Source organism: Heterocephalus glaber, unplaced genomic scaffold, assembly GCF_053883595.1.
Source record: "Heterocephalus glaber isolate CG9 unplaced genomic scaffold, H.glaber_assembly_v1.0 deba00001497, whole genome shotgun sequence".
In the NCBI taxonomy this organism is placed as follows: domain Eukaryota; kingdom Metazoa; phylum Chordata; class Mammalia; order Rodentia; family Bathyergidae; genus Heterocephalus; species Heterocephalus glaber.
Genome location: NW_028258320.1, coordinates 6,791,441 through 6,805,122, shown reverse-complemented (window position 1 = coordinate 6,805,122; position 13,682 = coordinate 6,791,441). Strand labels below are relative to the sequence as shown.

Genomic DNA, 13,682 nt, shown 5'->3' with positions numbered 1-13,682 from the left:
ACTTAATCTTCTTTATCTTGGTAAAAAAAAAAAAATACAAAGTTTACCAATAAAACCACTTTTAACTGTACCTCCTTTCAATTGTACCTCCACTTTTAATTGTACAATTCATTGTCATCAAGTACATTGTGTTGTACAGCTGTTACCATTATCTACTTCCAAAAGTCATCATCCCAGACAGAAATCTACCCATTAAACAATAACTCCTCATCCTTCCCCTACCCAGTTCCTAGGAACCTTGATTCTTCTTTCTTTCTCTATGAACTTGCCTATTTTAGGTACCTCTATAAATGGAATTAGATGATACATGGAATTTTATGTCTGGCTGCTTTACTTGCATATATTTTCAAGGTTCATCTACATTGTAACATGTCAGGATTTTATTCTTTTAAGTTTGAATAATATTTCATTGCATGTATAGCCCACATTTTGTTTATTGTGAGTAATGCTGCTATGAATATTAGTGTATCAAGTTTCTGCTTTCATTTCTTTTGACATATATGCTTCGAAGTAGAATTCTGGATCATTCAGACTGTTTTTACCTTTTGAGGAAGCACCAAACTCTTTTTCAATATCAGGTGCACTATTTTACATTCCCACCAGCAATGCACAGGGTTTCATTTTCTCCACATCATCACCAGTGGGCCAGAATATCCCAAAGCAAGGAACTCATACATAAACACCATATCTAACCCTCTCAGCTTTTAAAAAGAGTGCTCAGTCTTCAGAATGTTCTCAAATAAAATGGCTCCAAGAAAAAGCTACCTTACAGTCCATACTAGGAGATAGGAAACATACTAACCAATGACACCTTATTCTGGAAAGAACTTAGATTCCATTAAAAGTTTAAAATACAACTTATCATGAGCATCACACTTGAATGAAATTAATGCGGCCACAGATGCTTTTAAGTCATCTTTGCTTCAGAAGTGAACATCAAAATGAGTGGTGTTCCACTTTTTATAACATGATTTCAAACAAAATCTGGTAGCGCCATTAGTCTTATTTAATCACTACTGAGGATCACATCTAAGTGTTTATACCATGAAGTGTTTAGAATAGATTAGAATGAACTTTTAGAGCAGAATACCTGGCAAAGAGCCTCAAGGACCCGCTGTTTGTTCAGAGCTGAAGGGGCTTTTCTAGTTGGGGTCATGGTTGCTTTATGCCCTGCCAGGTAAAAGAAGCATAGTATCATCATAAATTCTATACTCAGCTCCTATTAGGCTACTGCAGGGATTTACAAACAAAATCAGGTTCCAAGGTAGAAATTACATCAGTTTTATTCAAAGAACCTTGGATATCAGAGAAAAAACACCAGAAGTTCAATACAAAACTACTAAAGAAGGAAAGTGGACAAGTCACATACTGAAGATAATAGAAATCTCTAAAAATGATAAGCTGATGTCTACATCAAAAGCTATTTCCTACAAATTTAGCATAATTTTGATGCCATTGATGTGTACAAGAGAAATGAAGTCTCAGGGACTGTGTGTGTGTGTGTGTGTGTGTGTGTGTGTGTGTGTGTGTATTGTGCCCACCCTTTAGCCATCCAGTAGATGTAAATGAGAGTGAACAATTTCCATTTAAAGGCATTTACTGCACTATATGTACATTAGTGAAAATTTGGAAACAATCTTATCCATAAAGAGGTACTAAGATAATTTCTATGCACTGTAATATTATAAAGCCATTAAAATCATGTTTTAAAAATGCTTGATGCTTGGAGAAATGGTCATCATATTACAATGAGTAAAGAAGGCTCAGTTATTTCAAATAGAGCAAGATCTGATTTAAAAACAAACCTGTGGAAATACACTATAAAAACTGTTAAAGTTTCCCCCCAGCTTTAAGCTGGGTATGGTGGCCCCTGCCTATAATCCCAGCTCCTCTGGAAGCTAAGGCAAGAGGGTTGCAAGTTCAAATCTAGTCTGGACAACTTAGTGCAACCATGTCTAAAAAAGGGCTGGTGATATAACTCCATGGTAAGAGTCCTTGCTTAGGACTTGCATGAGGCCCCCTGAATTCAGTGCCCAGTACCACAAAAAATAAAAATTAAAAACTTTGTTTTTGTTTTTTCGGTAACAGGGATCGAACTCGGGACCTTGCGCTTGCGAGGCAGGTGGCAGAACCACTGAGCTAAATCCCTGGCCCAAAAATTAAAAACTTCTAAAAGTCCAATATTATTGAAGTATAAACTTCCCCTATCCATTTCGCATACATTTCAAAGTAAGTTACAGTCATTAATAAGGTAAATTTGTCACAGAGTGAAATGCACAAATCTTGAGCATACTATTCTGATGAAACTTTTTTTTTTTTTTTTTGGTACCGGGGATCAAACTTAGGACCTTGTGCTTTCGAGGCAGACCAAGGAACCACTGAGCTAAATCCCCGGCCCTGATGAAACTATTTTTGATCATGATTTAAAATCTTATTCTATTATACATATTAATGAAAAGAGCTACATTGTGAGGAAAGAGACACTATTCTAACAGTAGATGCTGTTTATAAATTATGTTATTTGTTGAAAGCACCTTTATTTGCCAGATTGAAATTAAATAATTGAAAAGAACAGAGGTAGGACATGGACAAATAAAAAGAAATGGCAAAATTGGTTTTGGGGGGTTTTTTTTAAGGAAAATTGGCAGGTGATGAGGCACGGATGTTTGGTAGTTATGTATAATCACACATGGACTTTGGTTTCTATCTTTGGAGGCAGGGAATGGAGAAGAGATGTTGTTTCTCATCTGTACTATTCTCATTAAGAATTCTTTCTCATCTCATAGAGAACTTCATGTTGTCCTGACATGTCCTACCTCTTGTTAAAAATTGATAAGTGAGTGGATGAAAATCAGTGACTATCCTTAGCAATCAGAAAATACTTTCTAAGGATTTCCAAACCAGTGGCTGTGAGATAATTATGACCTATCTTCCAATGGATCCTGGCACTGTTCTCTCCATTAGTCTTTGAGAAAGTCTTAGTTTCAGAGCAGGTTGGAAAAGGGCTTTTTCATTCTTGGGCATGCATGATTGACTTAAATTTCTTTGCATTTAGATCAGTAGGTAGACAGACACACCCACGTTATCTGAGCGTGTCAGGAGCATTCACCAACATGCCTCTTCTGCTGGTCCCTAAGTTACTTGCAAATTTCTCAGAACAGCTGCAATATAAAGTCTGTCTGGTCCCACTGGGTTCCTAGTGGCCCTTAATATTTATGGATTCACTCCTGCCGAAGTGGGTCACTCAGCATTTAACAATATCCTTGGACATTTTCCTCTAGAATCCCTTGAAGTGAACTCCAAGAAGGAGTTACTTCTACAGAAAAAGAGTTAGAAAGAGGGCTTTCTTGCTACTACCACAGCCCTTGTGGTGAGATCCGCTGTTTGTCTAAGGACACACTCTTAAAGGTTTAAAAAAAAGAATAACAGGCAAGACAAATCAACCTGTTGTGAATGTTGAGAGTGATGTGTGGACAGAGCTGGAGCTGCAAGAGGTGTTCTGTCCTTAGAGCCCTTTGCCTGCCATTCACGTAGGCATTGCAGCTCACTAGTATGCCCTTCCTACCACAAGACAACTGTGCAACTGATAATATAGATTTTATGAGATTTGTCCCTCTTTATTCAGAGCGATCCAGAGGGACAGGGCAGAGCCAGGATCAGCAGTAGCTCTATTGTGGGTACTGAGGGAATGGTCCACACAGAAGCCCAGCTGCTAGGGACAGAAGCAGGGGGTCTGCAGTTGTGACTTCAGCCAGGAAGCCTCATTGGGAATCCAGCATGAGGTGACCAGAAGCCTACCCCATCAGAAAGTAGGGGCAAACAGGAAACACAGGAAGTGGTTGCTGGGATGCAGTCCAAGCACACATGCAGAGCCAGGGCACTCCAGAGAGGGAGAGCAGTCAGGAGTGAGGAGTAGGGGAACACCCACGGGCAGAAAAGGGAACCTACAGAATCCCAGCAGCAGTTGTGGCAGGAATGGTGAGCAGTGCGGGTGGCCCAGCAGCTGAACAGAGCCAGGGGTGTGACTGAGGCACAGGGTGGGGCCATGCAGAGCAGGCGCCCTGCTAGACAGGAGCTTGTGAGATGCAGCCTCACTGGGAAGGCAGGTGGTGACATCATCCTTAAAAGGCTAAATGGATGGTTCCATCCTTAGAGATTTTTCTTCAAAAGCTATAATTATTGGGGCAAGAAAAACTGTTTTGAACTTGGTTTTTAAATCTTACTTTACATTTTCCTGGGGTTTAGTTCAGTTTGCTTCCAGCATGGTCCAAATACCTACTTCAAAGCAAACATTCTAACAAGAACTTGTTAAAAGGAAGGGAAACCAGGTCCTGTGGCTTCTTGAACATCAGCGATGGAGGCAGTCACAGAACCACGTTTGTGAGTTGAGTGTAAATGAATCCGAAACCTACAAATTAGATTTCCCATGAAATACACATGGGTTTAAAATTTTAACGGGAAAAGAACTTGGCAAATCCAATCTGACCATATTCAGTAAAACCTCACTAATTTGCACTAATGACCAAGAGACCCATTGAGAATTAGCTGAATTTTTGTGAGTGTTTTAGCATGGGAAAAAAATACCAAAATGGGTGGGGAAGTGGGAGTATAGAAGGGAGGAGCAGGAAAATCAAAGTTCCAGCATCAAACAAACATGCTTTATGGTACAATGAAGAATGTACTTGAACGGTTACTGGAATGAAACTCAATAGCTTAATGAGTGCCTTGCTGCGCACTGCCTGCTGGGGAGGCAGCCATGTCACATGGAGTGCTGGGCCTGCAGCTCCTGCACTCAGGCAGAGGCCTTTGCTCCAGTGAAAGCTGAGAGCTTCTGGCATCTCTAGGGGTATGAATCTGAGGTTTTCCTGTGTGTCATGCACGTTTGTTAGGGACCTGCATGTGTGTGCTGTAATCATAAATTAGAATTGGGGGTGGGATCACTTAGTACTGCTTTAAAGAATAGTGAAAATGTGCTAGAAAAGATAGTGAAGGAGGTTGGAACTGACAAACTGAATTTCCCTAAGATGTAGTAAACAGGTGTAGTGAACCATACCTACAGCCAAAAATGCATAACTTAAAACATCCTGAATTAAAGAATGATTGGTGGTAGGGTAGCTATTATGTGCATTTGTTAAAAGTAGCATCTTTTATAAGCAACTGTCTAAAGAGTTCTTTGAAGATTTAATTGTTCATGCCCCAAATCTCAGTCATCATAATAATTGTTTTTCATTTGAGAAATAGAATACTGTTTAACTCATGAAGTTAAGACAGAAGTGTGTCCTTCACTCCCTTCTTAGTACCTGAGAGTCTCTGGGGCTTGGGATGCTGTGACTATGCCACTCCCCTGAGGAGCAGCCCTCGGAGTATTCATAACCATCCTCACTTGAGCTCTCCTTCACACTTGCCTTCCCTTGAGCTAACATTTTACCAGCTGAGGAATCAGAACTCCCATGCCAGAACCATGGGAGGCTATGGGGAATAATAAGTATGTGTAAGCCAGCGCCTTCTCCAGGACAGAAGTTGGTGTGAATGGTTTCAGGTCTTATGGTGCTGGGCCTGGACCAGAAAAGGAATTGTCATGCCAGCTGGTGCAGAGAAGACCAAACTTTGTGTGACACGTGCTAGAACCTTCTGCTCTTAACATTTTTAATCTTTACTTTCGCCAATTAAATAATAACATGATTCAGACTTTTTGTATCATGTTCTCTTAAGTCAAGGCATGGGCAAGTAAGGACATTTGAGAGCCTCAGTTATTAGCTTCCCCCTGAGAACCCCACAGAAGTTGTCCATTCCCCGCAGACCCATTTTGCCCTGTGACTCTCAGGCTGATCATCTGCTTTGCAGGGGATGTAGAGTGGGGAGACAGAGAAAGATTGATTCTACAAGAACACTGTACAGAAAGAACATTTCTCCAAGAAAGATGAGTTCAAGGCTAACATAAGCTCTTTTCTTCCCTGCCTGAACACTGTTGTGTTTGCTTCTTTTTTTCTTGCACAGGCCTCACTCAGAGGAAGGACTCACTCTCCTTGACAGCTTCTCTGCCTCATCTCCCACCACCTCCCCATCTTGCTCCTCTTCTGCAGCCATGTGGGCTCCCCACTTCTCCAGTACTGCCCTTTGGCCTGGCCTCCAGGGTGCTTTCTCTTGGACCATCCTTTCCTCAGGTATGGGGTGACTCCTCCCTCATTCACTGAAGTTTCTAATCAAATATCCCCTTCTCAGTCAGGCCTTGCTGACTTCTTCCATGAGTGAGTTGCTCTGCTCCTGCAAGACTCCCGTGGCCTCTTCCTCATCTGTCTCCCCTGGCAACAGCAAGGGCACCATCACAGGCACCCCAGCCCAAACTGGTGTTGTTCTGTATGATGTGTGCAGCGTGGATTTGCCAGATTTGCTCTCATGTAGGTTGCCAGTACCTGTCAGTGTGAAAACCCAGTGCATGGAGAAGGAAAGAAAGAATGCTGATGTATATAAATGTTCTACAACTACACACTGACCCTTCCTCTGCCTAACTTTATTTCCTAATAATTTTTCAGTTCCCTCTTTGAGGGGAATTTTTACAGCTTTTGAATGGCATGTTGCTCTCTCTGGCTTCATCTTCCTCCTGCCTCAAGACACCGTATCACTCAGCCAGCCTTTTTGAGAGTCATTTCTAAACACAACTTAGAACTAAGATGTTCACAGAAGACCAGAAGCCCTATAAGATACAATCTCTGCAGAATCAAAGGCTTTTTCAGAATTTTTGGAGCTAAATATTTCAGCCAGTTTCAAGATTTCTTTTTTAATGTCCTTTAATAAGTCTTTACTGAACTTTTAGGCACTACTATATTACAAAATATAAAAGGTAACTGCAGCCCAGAAGAAAGACCATATAGAATAGTATTTTTTCTGTAATGTGCAGTTACTATGATAACCCTCCGCAGGCTTAGCTGGGAGCAAGGAGAAGGTACTATCATTGGAGGAGAAGTGTATTACTTCATATATAAATCTTTTACTACACAGGTGCAAGAGATAAGGTTAAAAAGAAAACACTCCAAGTTAGAGAAGAATTTGTAGGAGGACTGCACCTCAGCTGGATTCTGAAAGATGTGAAGAGCTTAGCCAAGCTAAGGGTTGGGGTGTGGAGGAAAGGGAACAAGAGCAGAGCTGCATGTGGAAGGGCCCGCTGGGTCTGGAAGAGGCAGCGTAGTGAGGGGTGGCTGCAGAAGGGGCGGGGCGGCATGGACACCTGCCTTCTCCAGTCTGCACTTAGCCTGGGATAAAGTGGCTGCACAGGGCTTTAGGCTGGGAAGTGATCATCACAAAAGGAGCATTTTCAGCTTTCTAGTGGTTTTGAAGCCTTAGCCATGTAACTTATTCTTCAAACAGGAACCTGCCTATTCACCTGATAGCAGAATCCTGTCAGAGCGAAACCGCCAATTGCAGCTGGGGTGGGAAGCACAGAGCCTCTGAGCCGCATCAGCTCCCCGAGCACCATCACTTTCACCCACCTTCTGCGGCTCTTCATGCCACTTTCTAAAAACAGTCACTGCAGTTTATAGATCAGACACCTTTGGCTCAGAAAGTTAGGGGATCTCTATGAATTAATGGCAGAGCCCAGAACAGAACCATATCTCTTTATTTCCAACATAATATACTATCACTGCAGGAAAAGTTACTATTTTTATACAGGAATTTCTCTCCTAGTTCAAGAGATGAGATGAAGAAAAAATATTGACCAAGTTTAATCTTCTACATTGTACACAGGCTTATTAATCTTCTATATGCAGGGTTTTTTAAAAAAATTAAAGTCTTTTAGAATTGGATCCAAGTTTACATAGTTCCCTTTGCCTTTTTCATGCCAGTGATGCATGTACCAAGTTATGTTCCCTCAACTTGAATTTACAGAAATTAGATACAGGGCATTTTGTTTTAAGGTCTCTTGCTAATAGAATCTGTTCCCATTACTTTCTGATAGGGCAGGCTGCTGAGCATGTTTGAACAGTGTGTCATGCTGAACCCTGTTCTGGTGGCAAAAGCAGTGGGTTTGCTTCCAGGCCAGCCATTACCTGGAGGAATAACATTTGGAAAAGCTACTCAGGCTCAGCTGTACAGCAAGAGGGATGAGTAAATTACTTCTAGGGCCAGTTCCAGCTCCTACAGCCTGCGATCCTAATTATAGCATATGTATGTTTTATCTGTGTAAGTTGTGCCATTTTATAGAGTTCTATAAGCTTTCAGTTTTGGTGGTCCTGATGTCTCAGGATTGATAGGTACATAAAGCAATTAATTATGACTGTCTCCAAAGAGATGTAGAAGTGGGCACTGATTCATCAAGGCAGAGAATACATGCCTAACGAACTGTGTTTTGTATCTCTGTGTTCCCAGTCTGGGGATTGGAATGGCTTTGCTGAAGTCATATGTTCCCAGTTGTATCAATGGACAGCTCAACCTTGAACCCACTCAGCAGATAGCAGGATGCTTATGGAGAGCTCTGCTTCATCACTGTGTCATGGAGGATGCAGAACTCTGGGAGGCCTTCTTGGTCCTCTTCTAGTTCCTAGTCCAGCCTTTGACCCCCATCCTCCACCTCCTCCTGCTGCAAACAGCCCTCATCCCTGAGCTGTGTAGGATCCTTCAAATCAAACCTTATTACTTTAAGAGTGAGTGTGATATAACAGACAATGACATTATTATATTGTAAGGACAAGAAATAGGAGCTAAGCTATAAAGCAGAACATTTTTATTTACACAGCAGTGTTTTAATAACCAGCAGAATTTTGGAAGAGAACTAGAAAAATAGTTAAAAGATAAATGGACTTATGTTTCAATGTTATGATTTTTCACATACACTAAGGTTCATTTTTACTGTTTTAAGTGCTTGAATTTCGGACAGGACCCTGGGAGAGTTGTTGGCATCCTTTGGTCAACACGTTTGTCAGGGCATTTTCCTGTTTCAATGTCCTTCTGTGCTTCTGTTGGGCAGTAACCTCATTAGCACCACACTCTGCGCAGCACGATGTGATAGCTGTACTACAAAGGGGTTCTGTGTTCCGTTTGCCAGGATATAACACTCTTAGGACAGGGGAGAAAAAAACTTGCTGTGAAGGAGAAGCTTAGACATTATTTACTCTAAATATTGGAGCTTTCCATTTGAAAGTTTACAGAGGCTGAGGAATTGTTGAATTTGGAGATTTTGAAATAAAAATCTCCAGCAAACTAAAAATATTCCCACCTTAAAAACAAATTCTGTTCCTTTCTGTGAGTATTTGCCTTACATAGCTTTGGATTAGCCTATAAGTTATTTTCATCACAAATATCTTACACTGAGAGACACAGTGGCACCCTCTTCTAGAGAGAAACAGACAAAATCTTCTGGTCTCACTGAGCTCTGGTGCACAGACTGTCAGTTGTGCTGAGTGAGGTAGACTCTTGGTACGGTACCTCTTCTATCAAGCTGTTGCTTAGACTGATTCAGGTTAGAGAGATACAGAATCAGAGGCCCAGTCCAAACTAGACATGACAGGATCCCAGAAATGCTAGGAACTGCCACATTTAAATCATTTTCAATTCCAAATGCTTTTTTTCTTTCACCTTTGGCTTTAGGACATCCTATATGACTTAAAGCTATGGAAAAACACAATATTCTTGATTTCACCTCTTTTGAAGCCCTTGACTGGTCTACACAAGCAAAATGTATTACAGCCAGTGTCATCACCCAGAGAACAGTTGTATACAGCAAAGATGGTGTTGTCTCAGAAAGACACAGAACCGAGGCTCTGCTGAGATAAAGAGAATCCTGCGGTAAAACTTCAGATCACTGTCAAGCATGACCATGGGGAGGAGTGTGCTGTTTTTTCTGGTTGTAGATATACAGGGAACAGGGCCAAAGAGGAGCTCCACGCTTAGTAGGAAACAGCCATGTATGTAAGTCAAGACCAGCTAACTGTCAAGTTGCGGATAGGTTAGCCTAATGATTATTGCAGGCTGTTATCCATCAGCAATTACTCTTCAGTTTACCTACATTTGATGAGCCACTACCAAAACAGAGCAGCTACATCTATAAAAGAGAGTAGTGATGGCACCTGCCTTTAGGCCGTGGTGACAAAGACTATGCAGGAATGGTATGGGCACAGGGTAGCTTACCACTCCCTCCAAGGGCTCCTGGAAATGAGCTGACAACGACAGGTGAACAGGATGGAAAGCACACAAATGCATTCACATGCATGAGCGTGCATTGAGCCAGATGAGGTGTGAGACAGATACTTGAAGCTTGGACACCCTTTTCCTAGGGGAGAGGGCACAGGGTGGCTGTAGCAATTTTACAGGGATTCTATGTGGTTTTTTAGGAGAAATGAATGAGCCCAAAGAAGAGAGAAAAGCAGTATGTGTTCTGAAGCTAGGCAGTTAAATGTGGCAGGAGACAAAGCAAAGCCCTTCCAGGCACCCACAGGTGTCATCTGCTACCACTGAGGTATGATAGTGTCCACCAGCATGACCGAGAGCAGAGTGCTGAGTGCTGGCCATGTGAGCAGGCTGCAAGCGGCGGCTCCAGGTTCTGACTGCAGGTTCTGTGATCCGTTCAGAAGAGCTGTTCTCTGAGGTATTTGATACAGTCCTGCATGGGAACATGGGCAATCTGTATCACTGGATTCTGGCCTCCTGAAGAGACGAAAGCTTTCAAAAGGAATCTGTTAATAATGCCACATAATAATCACAATACAATAAGTCCTCAACTTACGAACACTTTCACAGATACAAATGAACATCACATTACAACATTGGTAGATGTGAACAAATTGCAGAAGTAGCTCACATGTGTCTACCAGACACTGTCACAGTTGTGTTGCTGTGTGCTTACTGTGCCTAAAAGTGAAAAGTTTATTTGTTTATAATATTTGTGTGTGTGTTTGGTTAATGCTTATATCTGTTACAAAGATGTGTAAGGCTCACTTTGTCAGACTTACAAATGAATCCAGCTTAACATTCTCCCAGAACGGAACTCATTAGCAAATCAAGGACTTACTGTAGTAAAATGACTACCAACAAGTTGGATTACCTACTTTCCTGAGTAATCAAAGAGTATTTTTCTTTTTTGAACAGTAATTAACGTCATGATTTCACTTGAGAACTGGAAAGTTGTCAGGATGTAGGTAGAGAGCAGTAATTATTTAACTGTCTCAAGATAATAATAGCTAGAGGGTACCAGAAAGTAGTAAATTAATAGTCTGGAGTGTCGCCTACAAGTAACCACATTGAAGAGATACAGATGGAGACACGCTCTTCGGTTAACAAAGTCAGTTAACATTGAGCTAAACAAAGATAGAACTAATATGTCCATTATGGTACAAGTGTTGCTTTACATTTCTTTTGTATTTTCAAAACACTCAAAAAGTTTTAAAAGGTAAACTGGAAGAAGCAAAACACAGACAATAAAAAGGAAAAAAAATTACCAATTACTATCCAGTTGCAAATATGAATTTTTAATAAAGGGGTATGTTTCTCTGATTCTAAAAAGACTGTTACTGTTTTGGGTTAGTTTATGATATAAAAAATTGAATGAACTGAAATGTATATCTTTTTCCCATATAATAACATACCTAATTCTGTATTCATGAATGCTAACATCCCTCTGATTTTTTTACTACACATTTTACTGTCATTTACGAGTTCCATGTTAAACTGTTAAATCAACAGAATCATCACCTTAGCCTTAAATTAGCATAGCACATCATTAGGGAAAGCAGTGCTGTACATTTAATTGCTGTGTTTTAGGGTTATGTCATGTTGTCGTGCCCTGTATTTGTGCTCAGTGTTCCCATGTTTAATTTATAAGGAGTTTATTTAATTTACAGCAAGCTTCGGGGCCACTTCCTGTTGTTCATTAGTTCCCTCAAAGCCCAACTATGTGGGCTATTCCATCAATAGCTGTGGCTATCACTAGGTGAATATTTCAAATATAGTGGAACTAAAATGATATAGGATAAGAAGGCAAAATGTTAGAAATTAGAAAAAAAGTATAGTATGAAATGTCAAGCCACATTTTAGGGTACTTTTACTGTATTTCCATAAATGCACGAGGAACTTATGTTGCAAATACTTAAAGCTATTTATTTTCATTTTTGACCTTATTTTCTAGCATTGAAGAAACCATGTCTAATGATCTTGAGTATTCTTAAAGAAAAAGAAATTATATTTCACATAATGGCTTGCATGTGTGAGTCCCTCCAGCAGAAGCACTGTAGTAATTAGGGTGTTGTCTCAGAGAAGAGACTATCTGTCCTGTAGCTCCAGTGGCCTCAGTCAGATGCCAAAACTGAGAGCAGAACATCGTGATTCTGTCAGAAGATTAACTCCAGCCCTTTCCCTTGCTGATTCTCTAGCCTGCTTCTTTGGCTCAAGCAGGGGAAGCAAAGGATAACTGAGTACAAACAGTTTTCTTCCTTCCTCATTCAGCAAACCATGGAGAAAGATCTTGGCTTCTTGACATTAATAACTTTGCTTCCACTTTACTTGGACTATTTGGGCAACTTTTCAAAACTGGAAAAGGTACAATAAAAGAGGACTGAACTTCCTGTTTTACTCATAAAGTAGCAGATTCAGCAAAGACTCACTGTCTTCTGGGAGTAGTTATATTCCTCCCTGGAGACAGGAGATTGTGGAATATTACTTCCTTCCATAACTTTCATTGAAACTATTAAAAGACAGTCAGCTGGAGGAGGCATAGTGGCAGACACATACTGTTATTAAATAAGAATGGTGGTAGTGTAAATGCTTAGTGACCTTTTTAAACAGCTGAAATGCCCCCAACTGGGGCAGGGGACAGGGGGCTAGCAGGCTAAAGTCTGTCCTTGAACCAAAGCAGAAACAGTGTGAACACAACTGTAGCAGATATGTGTGAGATGTGTGGATGTATCTGCTATCTGTCTGCAGGACACGCATCTGCTCACAAAATCATCAGTATACCACCTATCACAGAAGCCTTTGCTGTGTATTAACTCTGGGTTCCCTATAATATCTGAGAAACCAGAATGGACTAGGGTCAAGTAAAGCATATTTGAGGCTAATACCTGTGGCTGCACAGTAGGAGTAGATAGGAAGAAACCATTCACCAAATGTTTAAGACAACAAAATGAGAAAAACTGTGCCTTGTGAGTTTTGTGTTCATCTCTGGGTGCACTAAGACAGGCTTCTCCTGCCCCAAATCTGTTAGCGTGGGCCCTGCTGCCTTGATGGGAGCATCTGCCAGCCTGGGACAGGCCTTATGGCCTTAAGCCACTCATGAGAAGGGGGCAGTGTCAGTGCTGGGAACATGGACCAGCTAGAGTAAGGGCAACTGAGCCTGTTGTTGAGGAAGCATAGCACAGTTTGACCAAGCAGCATGCAAAACTGGGATGGAAACAGAAGAATGAAATTAGTTGAAAGGGGACAAAATGGAAAAGGTACTAAGTGAGAAGTTTGTCTAGTGTCACCAATATTAATTCCTTTTCCTTGGGTGCTCATTTGCCTAATTCTGGCTTAAATGCTTTTAGGCAGTCAATTGCGAACCTCTTTATTCATAACTAGAATACAATGAAAATTAGAAGCAAAGGTCTTTTGAGTTTCTTTAGGGCTGAGAAATGGAAGATATGGTATCATTTCAATGAATCAGTCTTCTGTGTCTGCAGATGATGGATTTTCCATTTCATTTGGCACCCAAATCAGCA

At 41.0% G+C, this 13,682-nt stretch overlaps 1 protein-coding gene and 1 long non-coding RNA gene across 13 annotated transcripts in view; one reads left to right on the top strand and one right to left on the bottom strand.

The window, feature by feature from the left end:
- Supt3h (SPT3 homolog, SAGA and STAGA complex component) overlaps positions 1-13,682 on the top strand; it is a 401,578-nt gene that overhangs the window by 346,118 nt on the left and 41,778 nt on the right. Inside the window, exon 13 of one of the 12 annotated variants that reach the window (XR_002395642.2) lies at positions 5,998-6,164. The exons of the other annotated variants lie outside the window; for them this stretch is intronic. The gene's annotated coding sequence lies outside the window, so the exon portion shown is untranslated. The remainder of the gene's footprint in view (positions 1-5,997; positions 6,165-13,682) is intronic. 12 annotated transcript variants of the gene reach the window in all.
- LOC110349595 (uncharacterized) overlaps positions 1,006-13,682 on the bottom strand; it is a 115,728-nt gene continuing 103,051 nt past the window's right edge. The window contains exon 3 of the long non-coding RNA XR_002395645.2: positions 1,006-1,170. This is a non-coding gene — a long non-coding RNA (uncharacterized LOC110349595). The remainder of the gene's footprint in view (positions 1,171-13,682) is intronic.